This window comes from Schistocerca serialis, chromosome 3 (genome assembly GCF_023864345.2).
Source record: "Schistocerca serialis cubense isolate TAMUIC-IGC-003099 chromosome 3, iqSchSeri2.2, whole genome shotgun sequence".
Classification (NCBI taxonomy): Eukaryota; Metazoa; Arthropoda; class Insecta; order Orthoptera; family Acrididae; genus Schistocerca; species Schistocerca serialis.
Window position 1 is genome coordinate 401,442,365 of NC_064640.1, and position 15,938 is coordinate 401,458,302.

The 15,938-nt window shown below is 37.8% G+C and overlaps 1 protein-coding gene across 3 annotated transcripts in view; it reads left to right on the forward strand.

Annotated features, from left to right (window-relative positions):
- The first annotated feature begins 362 nt into the window (after positions 1–362).
- LOC126470258 (ras-related protein Rap1) overlaps positions 363–15,938 on the forward strand; it is a 58,100-nt gene continuing 42,524 nt past the window's right edge. The window contains exons 1-2 of one of the 3 annotated variants that reach the window (XM_050097987.1): positions 363–617; positions 705–852. The gene's annotated coding sequence lies outside the window, so the exon portion shown is untranslated. The other 2 variants (XM_050097985.1, XM_050097986.1) reach the window with 2 other exon arrangements.

Genomic DNA, 15,938 nt, shown 5'->3' on the forward strand with positions numbered 1-15,938 from the left:
TACATTTCACAGTAATTTGGAAAATATGTATGTAAATGATTCCCTTGAGTAGCCCAGTAAAACAGTCTACTTTTGAATTCCCGCGCATCTCGATCCATTTTCATTTCACCGTAGTAACTTTTCCCAAGGTACAAAAACAGAGAAAAAGCAATTTATATCGATATATGAATATTTATATAATTTATGTATTTTGGATTTTTACTTTTGTCGGCTAATTTAAACAGATTTTTAGTCGGAGCAACACGGTTAACTACACTTAAATTTGAATACAAATATAAAATGACAGTTGTATAGAATTTTATTTTGTCACACGTTCCTCACGAAATTTTGCTTACGAGCGACATTATGATTAAAATAGCAAGGTGGGCAACCTGCCCAGTATTGTCTGATCCTTGTTTCCTATCTGTGGGTAATAACTCTTTTTGAAAATAAAAGATTTCACGCCTCGTTAATGATTCGAGCGCTCTGAAATTGTTTTTATTGCCCATTTAGTGTATTGTGTGTTTCAAAGGGGATATTTTACAATACCTTTTGCACTGTCGAGCTGAAAGTTTCAGAACGCATGCGTCAACGGAAGTGGAGGAGCCATCGCCCAAGATAACGGTAGTTTGTTCACGGTAAGTGTTGTAAGATTTTAGTTTGACTAATGATAAAGTTATACATGAAGTCCGAATGAGAATCGGGATTCTGAATGTATCGACCAGCGTAATAAGTGTGAGGATGTGGAGTGATTGCTGATGACTCAAACTTCAAGATATGGCGGTATAAATTACTACTCAGTGGCGAGTGTTTTCAAAGAAGCAAGGAAGCAGGGGTCAAGCGGTGAGCTGCAGAAAGGTTTTTGCAATAAAGGTATTGTACAATATTACTGTAAATACTGTTATTAGTGGCTATTTATTTTAAATTAAACAATAATTCTGGAACTATTTGAAGGACTGTTTTCGGTGTAATTACGTGACAGAGCTGACAATTCAAGTAATGAGGGCGTTTACTTCGCATGTGTAGTTTAAAGTTTCACGGAGGCAACTGCAAAACTGTGTACCGAAACAGAGTGAGTAAATAACGAGCATAGTGCTGGGTTGGAACATCAGGTTACCTGTAGCACTGACATTTAAAGGCCTTGACTGGTGATTTTGTATGAAACGAGTTTCGGTGTAAAACTGTGATGAACGTGTCTTTCTGATTAAGTTCTGTCTGTCGTCGTAAGATAAATTTCCGCTTTGTTGCAGTTATAGCTTATAGGTGTCAGGGTTTGTCATTTTCAAATGTAATCTTTCTTAACGCAACACAAGAAATCCAAATATGATTATTTCAGGTAATGGATGTATACGTCTGTTTTCAAAAGCTTTGTGGAATATAGTGCCCGCGATTTTGGTACACGCAGGTTTGGTCGTGCAAGATTTTTAATGAAAACCTCCAGATATGCAGAAAAACTTTGTAACCGTTGGGATTAGCCTTAATACTGTCGCTGTTAGTGATAAAGTTTGATAGTGGTTTGCATGAACGTTCTTACTGTTCAGCTGTTTTATCGTTTTAAGAAGTATTAATGTGAAACCATTCCTAGCATCACGTACAGGTTGTTTACACTCAAGGTGGTCCAACTTAGGTTCTTGTGTTTGTCATTATTGAAAATTTTGTACTGTATTATGTGGTAAATTAATGTTATTCGCTTAATTTAATGTTGTGCATGCTTGTTTTACGAGTGTTCACTAACAGTATTCTTTTGGTATATGTATATATCAATAGCTACTGTGAATGGCTTAGTATTCTGGGAAAACTTTGCGTTTTAAATGACAAGAACACAGCATTACCCCACATAATGAACAATGTTTATGTTTAGAAGCATTTACATCCTCAGAGGTACTTGGCAGTGAGTAGGAATTGTGGTAATATTTCATTAGTAATAAGGTTGAATGGCCATGTTAAACATTTAAGCAAGAAGTATGGAACACCAAAGTGGTCAATGTAATGTCAGGTAGCTGAAACATTGCCAAGTAAATGGAATGTCAGTCATTGGTGTACTTTCATGTGTGATTTCGAAAGGTGTTACATGAGTACTGGTAGTTGATTACTGTGCTTGTGTAATAGAACATAAAAAGGCAGTTCCCTGACCATCTCTTCACCTTACCAGTGTTTTCTGCTAACTGTGAAATAAAATTTCTGAATTTTCCAAGATATGTATTCCTTGTATTTCCATATTGATTATACCTAGCAGGGTTGCATAATGATTAGCACACTGGAGTCACATTTGGGATGATGATGCTTCAAGCCCGAATACGGCCATCCTGATCTAGTTTTTTGTGATTTCCCTATAAATCACTTATACGGCAAATGCCTGGATGGTTCCTTTGAAAGGGCATGCTTCTTTCCTTCTCCATCCTTCCTTATCTGAGCTTCTGCTCTGTCTCTAATGACTTCATTGTTAGTGGGACATTAAACACTAATCTCCTCCTCCATATTGAATATGTCAGTCAGTTTGCATGCACTGCTAATTTCACTATAATTATTCTGGAGTCAGTGTTGAGTTACTTTTGGCAATATGAGATGCATTTAGAAGAGTCTGGAAGTATGTTTACAAAAAGTTAGACAGGATGTTAAATTCATGCCCTATAATAATTGTCTCTGAACTGTTGGTACTGCTGTGGTAGCATGATTATAATAGGTGCCATTGCTACATTTGTGAATGAAGAGCACTGGGATTTTTTCCTTAAACTTGCCCCATGTGCTGTTCATTGTATGTTGAAGTTATTTCCATAAAATTTTGGGAGTGTCATTTTCCTGTTTTGAGACTTTAATATGTCGTCATTCCTTGCTAAACTTCAAACTGTGCTAACTGTTCAAAAATATATCTCTGTAGAGCTTGTAACAACGGATTATGTTTGTTGTTCGTGTTCTATGTTTAGTACACAATGGTCCTAAGAGCAATTTGCATGTGATACAAAGATTTCTGTGTAAATGGGAGATAAAAATTATAACTGCTCTATGAAGTTAGAGTATTGATTTTTTACATCTGGAATAAATTATTAATTACTGCTATTGGAGACACCTGATGTCCGTATCTAAAAAGGGGATTGCATTTTACACAGGTAATTTACATTTGTATAATATCAGGAACCAAGAATGCTGTCAAACATTTTTTTGTGGAATTTGATATAGGTGAGAGGTCTGGTGTATGTTGTTGTTAAAATACATGTATTTGGGGAAATGAGAGCATTGAAGAAAGCACTTTTTGTTTTGTTTTATTCTTCATAGTTAATTTGGGTGGTAGGTATTGTGAATAGCTGTATTGTCATTTCATCATTCACCTGTTTATCTCAAGTCTAGTTTCCTGTACTCTTAGTAATGTGTTAGTTCACTGTATGTGCTGTCATTACAGTTCTTGTTGCATAGTGTTGACATCAAGATTTAAGGCAATTATGACGCATGTGTTCACAATAACAAATGTACGCAAAGTATACAGCATTTGGTGTTCCTACATAGGTGAAGGGAATCCTTCATCTCATACTGTTCTGTAGCATAGTGGTGACAAAGCTTTAGTTCCTGGCTCAGTACCCATTGTTGTCCAGATTTGTATTTATTCTAGTCTATTGGTCCAGCTCCTCTTTCCCTCTGTCTCCTCCCACCTCTTCTCTCTCCACATTATCACCAATACCCCTATAGAAGGTTGGTGGTTCTTAACTTCACAGTATTTCTTTCTCTCTAGTAAGTAGTATGTGTACAAAGTTTGTTTGAAATCAATGCAGGGGTTTAGGAGTAGTTTTTTAATTGTAGTTATGCCTTCGTATGCACATGTCACATATATTTAACACGTGCTGCACACACAGTTCACCTGTATCTCTAGCAAATTTTACTCAGCAGTTTTATTTTTTTTGTGTCAGTGTTTATGATGTCACACCTCCAGAACTGTGTGTTGTACATGCTGCAAATAGTTGTTGTTGATGTGGTCTTCAGTCCTAAGACTGGTTTTGATGTAGACGGATAGTAGTAAAAAAATTAATAAATAGCAGTGTTGTGCCCAATGTGACAGCTGTAGTGCATGAATATTGTAAATTATAATTTTTTAATTTCTTTTATCATTTTGTAGCTATTGTCAGTGAGAAAAAGTTTCATGAAATTTGAAATGGTGTGTAAAGTTGTTGTAAGTCACAAAGTACTCTTTCTCGAATAATGGATGAAGAGTCATAGTATTCACGTGCTGTGGGCAGTACTACTTTCTCACACCCACCCACTTGATAGGTACATGGTTCTTACACCTGCAAAGATTCTTTCCAGGCAATGATATGTGTACCAAGTGTGATTGAAATTGGTTCAGTGGTTTAGGAGGAGGAGATGTGTAACGTGTGTGTGTGTGTGTGTGTGTGTGTGTGTGTGTGTGTGTATGTTTGGAACTGACCATGTGAAGGATAATCAAGAGAACAGATTAATTTAGCTCGATGTTGGTTTTGGTTATCTGACAGTTTCTACATTTGATTTTAACAGTTCTTAAAAGTGAGCTGTCTTCCAAAGAAGGAAAGAATTACCCAGGGGGCTGCCACCTCCCCCTAGCTCTCAGGGAAAGGAAAAAAAGTAATCAGATGATTTGAGTTGGTGTTACACAAGTTTTTAACAGGATCAGAACAGGAACTTTTTATGGCTACTTGTTGCCATGTGTCTTCGACTATATTAAAAATACTAGATACCCCTAGGCGTAGCCCTCCTTTCCCCCCAAACTATCATATGAACGACATTGTTGTGTTACTGAGAGTGCAGTTAACTGGCATGTGCAGGAAACATTTTGCACAGTAAATTTACTGTGTAATTGTCAGAGTTCCCAACATCTTCAGTTGGTCTTTGTTTCATGTAGGAGCAATTGTGCGTGTGATTCTTGTTTATTAAGAACAAATAAGTGCCCAAAAGTTTGCTGATTAAATTACAGTGTGTGGAACTTAGCAAAAAGCTGAATACAAAGACTGTGCAAATGGAGACATTGGTTTATAATGTAGTTAAAGTTACACAGTGGACACCAGTTGCATTTTTTCAGTTGGCGTGGATGCAAACATTAGGCTTCACTACCAATCAGTTTGTTACCACAACCTTTATTTGGCTTTCACATTTGTTGGCTTCGCCAACTCTTGATTGCATTAACATCTGTCAACCTAGATTTTGGGCTGTGCCGCAGATCAGTATGTCATCAGGACAAAGATTTCAGTGAAAAGGGGGGGGGGGGGGCAGAGAGCATTGCCATACTGATGTGTGTGTTGTGCAGTAGATATGCAGTATTTTTTCATCAAGATTCTAAAGGTTCTTGCCCAGTTCAGCTTTGTAATTGAAAGGGAACCTCCCCATCGCACCCCCCTCAGATTTAGTTATAAGTTGGCACGGTGGATAGGCCTTGATAAACTGAACACAGATCAATTGAGAAAACAGAAAGAAGTTGTGTGGAACTGTGGAAAAATAAGCAAAATATACAAACTGAGTAATCCATGGGACACATAAGCAATATCATGGACTACGTGACCTCAGGAGCACCGTGGTCCCGTGGTAGCGTGAGCAGCTGTAGAACGAGAGGTCCTTGGTTCAAGTCTTCCCTCGAGTGAAAATTTTACTTTCTTTATTTTTGCATAGTTATTATCTGTCCGTTCGTTCATTGACATCTCTGTTCACTGTAATAAGTTTAGTGTCTGTGTTTTGCGACCGCATCGCAAAACCGTGCGATTAGTAGACGAAAGGACGTGCCTCTCCAATGGGAACCGAAAACATTTGATCGCAAGGTCATAGGTCAACCGATTCCTCCACAGGAAAACACATCTGATATATTCTATACGACACTGGTGACGGCATGTGTGTCACATGACAGGAATATGTTGTCGACCCACCTAACTTGTACACTTGGCGAATGGGTAAAAAGATTCTTCTACCTTGCCCGATTTAGGTTTTCTTGTGGATGTGATAATCACTCCCAAAAAAGTGATGAAAACATAAGAGTTTGTCACATAAACTGAAAATAAAAAATTAAACTTTTCACTCGTTGGAAGATTTGAACCAAAGACCTCTAGTTCCGCAGCTGTTCACGCTAACCACGGGACCACGGCTCTCCTCGTCTCACACTGCCCTTAATATTGCCTATATTGCACATGGACGACCCAGTTTGTATATTTTGCTTACTGTTTCATAGTTCCACACAATTTCTTCCTGTTTTCTCGATCGATCTGTGTTCAGTTTTTCAAGGCCTATCCACTGTGCCAACTTATAACTAAATCTGAGGGGGGTGCGATGGGGAGGTTCCCTTGTTAGTATCTTTGAGATACACAAGTTTATCAGACATTTTGTTATCCAACAACAGGTAATTGTGTAAGCAGTTGTAACTGCAATGATCTCTCGGTGTTCGGAAACAAAGTTAAAATTTTTTGTTATTTCCTTACAAAGGAAAAATCAATGAATCTAAATTGACAGGTGTGTGTAATTACACATCTACATTTCTTTTGTATTTTAAATGTCACAAATTAATAGTAGGAACGCTTAAGTGTTTGTAATACTTGTCGAATGAGGCACCACTGAAGATGGGAATGTGATTAATTAGAAAGCCTTCTCAGTTGTGCAAAACAGAAAAAAACACTTTCAGATTGATTTATTGCTCAGTAAATGGAGAGATGTATGTTGACAATATATGGTTTACTCAACCAAGTAATGTGGATTTGAATTTGGGGTGGTCTAAGTGTAAGATGACGATGCAAAACTGCTTTGTTTGTATGTGTGGGATTTGTATTGTGATAGTCATTTTATTTCTTGTCACTTATATGAAGTGATGTTACACTTATTGTACAATACCAGTTTATGCATTTGTGGCACGTGATCATTAATGTGACAAGTTGTTGTAGAAAAATATCAGAACATATAAATGTTGGAACTTTGAACTTCTGTAATCATGGCTGTTATGTGTAAGAATTTACTTTTTGTGAAACTTAATAGTGGACAAGAAGCAGGCATAGCCCATTTATTTGAAATGGTGGGGAAACAGAAAAAAATTGAATATTCCAGATCAGAAAAACGAGCAAGAATCTTCCTCCTGAAATAGCTGTCATTCTTTTCAATTAATCTTAACAAATTAAAATTACTACACCACAACAAATACTTCCTTAAGAACATTTAATATCTCACTCATTTCAGTGGAATACATTTTCAAATTTAATGGAACTAATGTAGTTGTGCATAGAGTTTGAAAAAATTTCCAGTAGAAAATCTTTGTTACGGAGATGTGAAAATGATTGGTTTTGCCTTTATATCTTGTGTAATCCTGTCACAGAAAATGTAAACAGCACACTTTAACAGTGGTTAATGTTGTAATCAAAAAGATTTATCACCTATCATTTTCGGTGAATGGTTATTCCTAAGCAAGGTGATACATTCAGCCACAAATTATATAAACAAATAAATGTACTATGTCATGATAAGACACTTAACACAACACATTATGGATCGGAAACAAAGTGTGAAAGTTTTGTTTTTCTGTGTATATAAGCAGCCAGATACCATCCTACAGACATGACATGATGTTCGATAAGTAAAAAACGGCAACAGAAAAAAATAGCACAGAAAACACGTCTCAAACAGCGCCAATAATTACTTAAAGCATGTTGTAACATACAATAAATGAGATTAAAAAACCCACTGATGATGGTGATATTTGTCGCCGAAACTAGTTTGGGATAATAAATAAATAAATGAATAACAAGGTGTTTTGCATCAAGGCGGACTCAGTCTCTGATATTACAGTAAATTAGATAGTTGGTGATCCACATGTAGATCCTCCCACACGTGTAACTTCCAAACTATCATTACTGGCTAGCTACAGTGATGGCACCCCATTATCTCAAAGTGTTACTCTTTACCCACACAATGTCTGTGTCTGCCATTCTGCCATTCCTATCCCTATCCGTGTTCCTAATAGGCCAGGTTTGAAATTATGAACAAAAAGCTTGTAACTGATTGTGTGATGCATGGACATCAGTAATCTGAAATGGAGTTACTACCTGTTGGTTTTTATTAAATTCCTAAAATTAGAACAATAGCACAATTTCATATGTATATCTGTTGGGCAGGTTGGGTAAACATGTATTTTATCACCCTGGGTATCTTCATTGTAGTAGCAGGTGTTCTGCACCACGTGTGGTTTCTTAGTACTCTCGTCATTACACAGGCAGTAGTTACTACTGTATCAAACACCTTTAGGTTGAAGGGTTTCTGAACCTGCTCAGCTGAAGTGCCAGTACAAGAATTCTTCATATGATACTTCATAATTTGTGGTTCTATTCACTAATGATTTGATGAACAGTTTTCGATGTTGCTGAGCGACAGTCGTACAATAATTTTTAAATGAACACACTGCCATATGACTGTATTCTTGTTTATTTAATTACAACCCAGGTTTTGGCCTTCTAAGCCTTTTTGAAGCCATTGAGTTTGTCATTAACATATATTACAGGACATTAAGCTCAACATTGGCATAAATTGAGAAAAATACTCGCTCGGGCATATAGCATATACGGCATCTCGTGGGGAGTGAATGTTTCTTAATTTATGGCCAATTTTGAACTTCGTCCTGAGATATATAAAAAATCACTTGCATTCATGCTGAAGGTAATCGTTGTAATGGACTATGGATGGTTGAAATTTTTACGTCATATGTTATTTCTTACATACATATTGAAATAAATGTCTACTTCAGGGCCTAGTGCAAATGTGTAGACCTGATACCACCATGACATCTCCCATGTTGTCACTGTTTGGATGAGCAACTTTTCAGTTGGACTTAACACTGTCTGCACATTATTCCAGACCATTTCGTGATTGAAAAGGCTGAGATTTTAACAAGACGATTCACTAGCCAGTGACAATACATGTGTGATACCAGTTTTGTATGTACTGATATAATTAACTGCAAAACATCTCTTTCGAGAGAAGTATCAGACTTAATTTCCTCACATCAAAGCCAGTTCAGTTTCTCACTTGTACATAATTCTAAAGTACTGCCCATCAGTATGCTACTACTATGTCAGAGGACACTTGGAAACTAGTTTTCTCTATGCTATTCACAGCCCTAAGTGTATTGTAAAACATGAAAAGCATTTGTAAGTTGTTACATTAAATTAAGGGTGATACTAGAGAAATGAGACCACCCCTCAATACAATTGTATTCTCTCTACATTATCACTTGACTACACTGTAGAATGAAAAAAATTCTTTGAATACTTATTTTTATAGGCCTAAAGAAAGGTGCATTACATTTAGGTTTCACAGGTGTATCATTAAACCAAGAAGTAATGAGTCACTGAGACAGTTGGTACCATCTATTTCAAACAACCCCATGCATAGAAGAAAAAAGAGAAACAATATTTCTCTGCACCAATGTTCTCCGTAGTTGCGCTTGCTTTGCCAACACCAATGCAGTCCCATTTAAAATCAACCAAGTTAAAATGTGTACACAATACATACTGTCCGTAAATCACTTGATTGCTATACTCCTTACTACTAAAAGGACAGAATTTTTTCACGCAACACCATCCACCTTCCTGAGGTGCAGCACCACAGTGTTTTGATTGTACAATCTAGGCTCAGCCCAGTTAAAATTGTGTGTGCTGCATTTGCGTTTAAGATTCTTCCAGAATTTTGCATTGAGAATAACACAAAGAAGGGAGATACAGTTCATTGGTGCAATGGAACTCAGAGTAAAGTTTCCATGGTGTGTATGCTAAATCTGTTCAGATTAAAACACAACATTCCTTTAGGGTGCAGAGGAGAGCAGTTATCTGCAACATTGATCTCTTTGAGAGCAAGACAGAGTGTAGTAAAACCTCAGTAATTAGAGCCCTGGCAATCTGAGACTCCATTTATTTCGATGTGGACAATGGATGATTACTATGTTTAAAAAATTCAAAACTATATCATGGATAAAATTGAAAATTTGTGACTTGTGGCTGAGAAGCCTGTGCATACAATGAAAGTCAAAATTCACTGATTGTGAAGCCATGAAAAGACTAGTAAAGACCTTTGTCTGTGGTTTACTCAGCAGTGAGCTAAAGGAAGTGCAATAAGTAGTCTAATGATTCAGAAGAAGGCACTTTAATTTTGACAGGATTTAGGAAGTGAGAGTTTCTCTGCAGTTTCCAGTAGGCTGATTGGTGGAAAAGGCTATATAGTGTGCGCCAGCTTTAAATCTGTGGTGTAAAGTAATCCACTGACAGCGGAACTTTCCGAGTGATCCAATAAAAAATAAAAATGTAATAAATCAGGAAAATCCGTCACTGAACTGAGTTTATTATAGTGATGAGGCAGGACTCTGTTATAGCATGCCCCAGATTAAAATGCCAGCAGCTACAAATGATCATTCTGCTCCAGATTATGATAAATCAAAAGAAATAGTAACAGTCCTAGCTTGCAGCAGTGCCCCATTCAAAATTATACAGATGTTGACCTTAACAGATTTGCATAAAAATCGAAAAAGTGCATGCATGTATATCTTAGTTTTGCCGTAGTCTTTTTTGACACCTTCATGCCACACCAAAAAAATACTTAACAGGCAAAAAATTACCACCGAAAGTAATCCTTAATCTAATGTAAGTAATGTAGTATGTCACCCCAAAGTTGAATAACTTAGTGGTGGAGATATTTATGCAATTTTCATACCTCTCAATACTACTAGCTGTACAAATAGGTTTTGTTGGGGGCAACTGTAGTGGTAGTTATCCATGTTTCAGAAATAAAATTCTCTCAGCTGTATGCAGTTCATTTCTGGACTACTAGCCTTGTGCAACCAGTGTACCGATAAATGCTGGTGTGTTTGAAAGAAAGTATCAGAGTAAGTTATTACCACATCTGCACTTCACAGAGAATGAGCACCAATCAGTACAAACTGCTCTAACAAAAATTAATTTAAAGGGTGATGTTGACTGGTTTGCAGAAGCTTGGTTGAACCAAAACAATAAATATGAAGTGACTGTCAGTGTGGAAATTGTAACTAAAGGAAACAGACATTGTAGTTAGAAAGAGGATGATGATGGCGTTAATAAAGTAAGTCTTAGTGATGGAATGTGGCATTTGAATTACCACTGCGCTGCGTGGAGAAACACAATGTGATGACATCAACTGATGACATACTTCCACAAAGATTGTGGGGCTATACTGCTAAGAACAAGAGTTCTTCATAAAACAAACTATAGATCTTTTTTTATTTTCAAAAATAAAATATGTATAGTAGAAATACTCGTGCTAATAAGTTAAGGATGATTGCAGAATGTGATGCCACACAATATGACACTACACAAAACTGGCACTAATAGCATAGGCACATAGGGAACAGACACAACACAGATCTGTAAGTCCACGGTATTGGTGATAAGTTGAGAAAACTGTCCCGAAACACATGTGCTACAAACGCCACTGTTCCCTGCGCATGTACCCAGACATCAAAATGGGATATGATCACTGTGCACACATACACAGGCCGCACAATGGGTTGATCCGGATCAGGTGGTCGAGCAGCTGCTGGGGTCTATCCTCCCATTCTTGCACCAGTGCCTGTCGGAGCTCCTGAAGTGAAGTGTCCTAAGGGTGTGAAGACGTGCAGCGATACGTCGACCGAGAGCATCCCAGATGTGCTTGATGGGGTTTAGGTCTGGAGAACAGGCAGCCCACTCCATTCACCTGATATCTTCTGTTTCAAGGTACTCCTCCATGATGGCAGCTCGGTGGGGCCGTGCATTACCATCCATCAGGAGGAAGGTGGGACCCACTGCACCTCTGAAAAGGCAGACATACTGGTGCAAAATGACATCCAGATAAACCTGACCTGTTGCAGTTCCTCTGTCGAAGACATGCAGGGGTGTACGTGCACCAATCATAATCCCAACCCACACCATCAAACCACGACCTCCATACAGGTCCCTTTGAAGGATATTAAGGGGTTGGTATCTGGTTTCTGGTTCACGCCAGATGAAAACCTGGCAAAAATCACTGTTCAGACTATAACTGGACTCGTCCGTAAACATAACCTGGGACCACTGTTCCAATGACCATGTACTGTGTTCTTGACACGAGGCTTTACGGGCTCTCCTGTGACCAGGGATCAGTGAAATGCACCTTGCAGGTCTCAGGGCAAATAAACCATGTTCGTTCAGTCGTATGTAGACTGTGTGTCCGTAGACGACTGTTCAGTGGCTGCAGTAAGGTCCTGAGCAAGGCTACCTGCAGTACTCGGTGGCCGTCTGTGAGCGCTGATTGTGAGAAATCGTTCTTTTTGTGGTGGTGTACACTGTGGACATCCTGTACTGTAGTGCCTGGACACATTTCCTGTCTGCTGGAATCATGGCCATAATCTTGAGATCACCCTTTGTGGCACACAGAGGGCCCGTGCAACGACCTGCTGTGTTTGACCAGCCTCCAGTCACCCAAGTATGCTATCTCTCATAACGTCATCAATGTGTGTTCTTTGAGCCATTTTCAACACAGTCAGCATTAGCACATCTGAAAACGTCTGCACACTTGGCAGCTGCACCGTACTCTGACATGCACCAACACACCTCTGCATATGTGGACTGCTGCCAGTGCCACCGTGTGACGACCACAGGTCAAATGCACCGCATGATCATACCCTAAGGTGATTTAAACCCGCAAACTGCCCACTGGAGCATTGTTTTACCATGTATCAGTATTATCGTTAATTTAAGAGTGTAGTTGCACAGTAATTAAAGTAGTGTGTGTGTGTGTGTGTGTGTGTGTGTGTGTGTGTGTTTTAACAGGAAGTGATGTGTTCTACTAGAACATTATTTATTATAGAAACTTCTAGTAAAATGTCAAGTGATGAAATAACTTTGTTTCCTGTAATAATACTGTGGACATGAAGTTATGAATCTATTTTTAAAGATGGTGCATCTAAAACTGTCAATTTTTTGTGTGATAAGTATCCCAAACTCAAGCTGTGCTTGCTCCCAATTACCTTCAATTACTGAGGTTTTACTGTAATGATGTAAAAACAATTGTTTGTCAAATGAACTGTGTGGCAGTAACCTTACCTTCATGGAGATCACATGGATGCAAGAAGACAAACTGTCATAGTCTAGTGTATTGGAGCTTTGCAAACAGTTGGTGGCTGACAAAGTGAACATGTTCAAAAGTATGGTGCTGTCCATTCAGTAAACAAGATTTGGAATGTATTTCACTGAAATGGATAGACTGGCAATCAGTACTTCTCATACACTCTTGAGTGATGCACTTCTATACTCCTATCTGATAGCAGGTTGCACCCACCCCTATTTGCTGTGATTGAGGAAATACATAAAACACTGGAGAAATAACTGCACCCTGTCTGAATTGTGCCTTTATTAGTCTGTGAAGTTTAGTGCTTAATATATTTGTCTTAACCGTACCCTGTTACCAGTGTATCACTGCGTACAATGACTTGGTAGTCAAGATGACAATTCTACATTTGCTGAGCAAATTGGTGCGTTTGTAAACATGATGTGGCCTGTAGAAAATGTCTAATTGAAACATTTATTACTATATTTGAGTAGATCAGATGCGCTCGATTGTCATTCGTTGTTATTGTAACTCGCTAAAATTAATAGAGGAATTGTTTAGGCCCAATGCACTAAGGCCCAGTTCCTTTCATATTAGATCTTTCAGTATAATGTTCAGATTTTTCAACTCAGTTTAGTGATTAACAAAAAGAACACACAGGATGATTATAGTTAACTTTCAGAATTTTTGTATAAACAGTGCCTTTGTTTCCATTTCCTTCGTAAAAGGAATAATTCAGTTTGGTGTGGATTGTTGACATACTGTTGCCTCCTACAAATTCAAAGTATAAGACTTGATTCCTGGTTGCTTCAAACAGTCTGTTTTTCTGGCATTTTTGTGATACATTTCTTTCATTTATTGTGATACACTTCTGGCAATGCTTTGTGTATGTGTAAAATTCCGTATCCATGGATTGATTTCCACATTAAATTGTTAGTGTACTGTTGACCCAATCAACAGAGGAAAAAAGTAGTTAAGGGAACCAATTTGCACATTTGAAGTAGTCAAGGGCATGTTGCTAAAGTAGTGCATTAGTGGTGGGGTACACACAACCATTTGAAGACTGTTGATGATTCTTGCTTCAATGGCATAATTGGCACTGCACTTCCGTGAAAGCCCTAGTCTGGTGCAGTTTTAGCTGGTCATTTAAAGTCATTGCAGCAAATAATCTGCCTAGAGTAAAGGAATTCATTCTCAGTAAGAGTGAATTGTGTTATCTAAACAAGCCTTCAGTTTGGTGGTTTCCTTACTTCAGTCACACGAGTTGTGTTATAATTTTAATATGAACTCTAATTTATTTTTAATTTTACTTTATTCTTCATCTGTGTTACTGTAACATTGTTTCATCATACTCCCACTGTTATAAATGCAGTACATACTCTGTTCATTTCCACTTCTATCGAAAATTGTCCTACAGATAAAAACTGTAGTTAATTGTAATAGTTTTCTTTGCAGCTTATGAACTCGTGTGTGAACAGAAGTCTTTATACCATATTAACAAAGTTTGCTGCTGCTACATAGTGGCTTGGGGAGGGGGGATGCCCCTCACTGTGTTATTTACCTGGGATTTTGCAGGTTTTGTTAGTCAGAGTATTGTGTGGTGTTCGAAAACTGTCGTTGTACTTTGTGTGCTTCATTTTATGTGGGCTTATTTATGTTGATCTACCGGATTACTCTGCAATTCATATTAGTGTTTGTATATTTCTTGACCATTCCTCTCTTGAATGGTTTGTTTGGGAAAATGAGCACTGAAATCTTCTCATGTGAGCTCGTACTAATTTTATTGCAGTGGCCATTTCTTCATGTGTAAGTGGAACTCGACCAAATGTTTTTGCATTTGGACTAGAAAGTTGATGATTCAGATTTCATGGAAAGATCTCACTGCAAAAAAAAAAAAAAAAAAACCTTTATTTTAATACTTGCTGCACCAACTTGCATGTCATATCCGTGAGTCTTCCCCTCACCCCCCCCCCTCCCCTCCATTTCTTTTTGTGATAATTCAAATGAGCTGCTGTAGAACTGTTTTAGATGTCTTCTGCCATTCCTACTTGGTAAGGAATCCCATACGGCACAGTAATCCTCCAGATCAGGACAGCCAAGTGTCGTTTAGGGAGTCTCTTTAGTAGATTCGTTGCATCTTCCAAGTTTTCTACCAATAAAAAGCAGTCTTCCACACAGAATTTTCTGTGTGATGGTAACAATTTAAATTGTAATCATCAGATACTTCCTGAATTGATGACCTTTAAATTTGTAGTATTTATAGTGTAACTGAAATTTAATCAATTATTTAGTTTTTGTGTGGAGGACTTTACACTTTGTATTGTTTGTGGTCAATTACCACTTAGTGCACTGCACAGAAATTGTGTCTAAATCATTTTGCAGTTCATTTTGATCTTCTGATGACTTTACTAGACAATCAACGAAGTGTCTTCTCAAAAGTCTCCAAAATTGTTTGTAGGGCCAAAGAAGAGTAGAGGGACTATGAAATTTCATTGGGAACCCCTTGTTTCACTTCAGTCTTAAACAACTTCCTGTCAGTTACTATGATATTCGAAATTTCTGACAAGAAAGGTTGAATCTAATCAAACAGCTGGGATGGTACTCTAATGGCACACAATTTGATAAGAAGCTTATAGTGAGGGACAATGTCAAAAGCCTTTGGGGAAAATGGCGTCAGCTTTAGTAATTTTCTAGATAACTTATTGTGTCGTGTGAATAATGCCAGTTGTCTCCAATAAGAACAATATTTTCTGAATCCATGCCGTTTGTTTTATTAAAATTGTCTGCTACTGTTTCGTAAATGTTTTTGTCACTGATAATTGAATCGTTGATCTGTAATTTTAGCTGTTGGCTTTGCCATTTATTATGTAAGTGATCAGTCAGGTAGG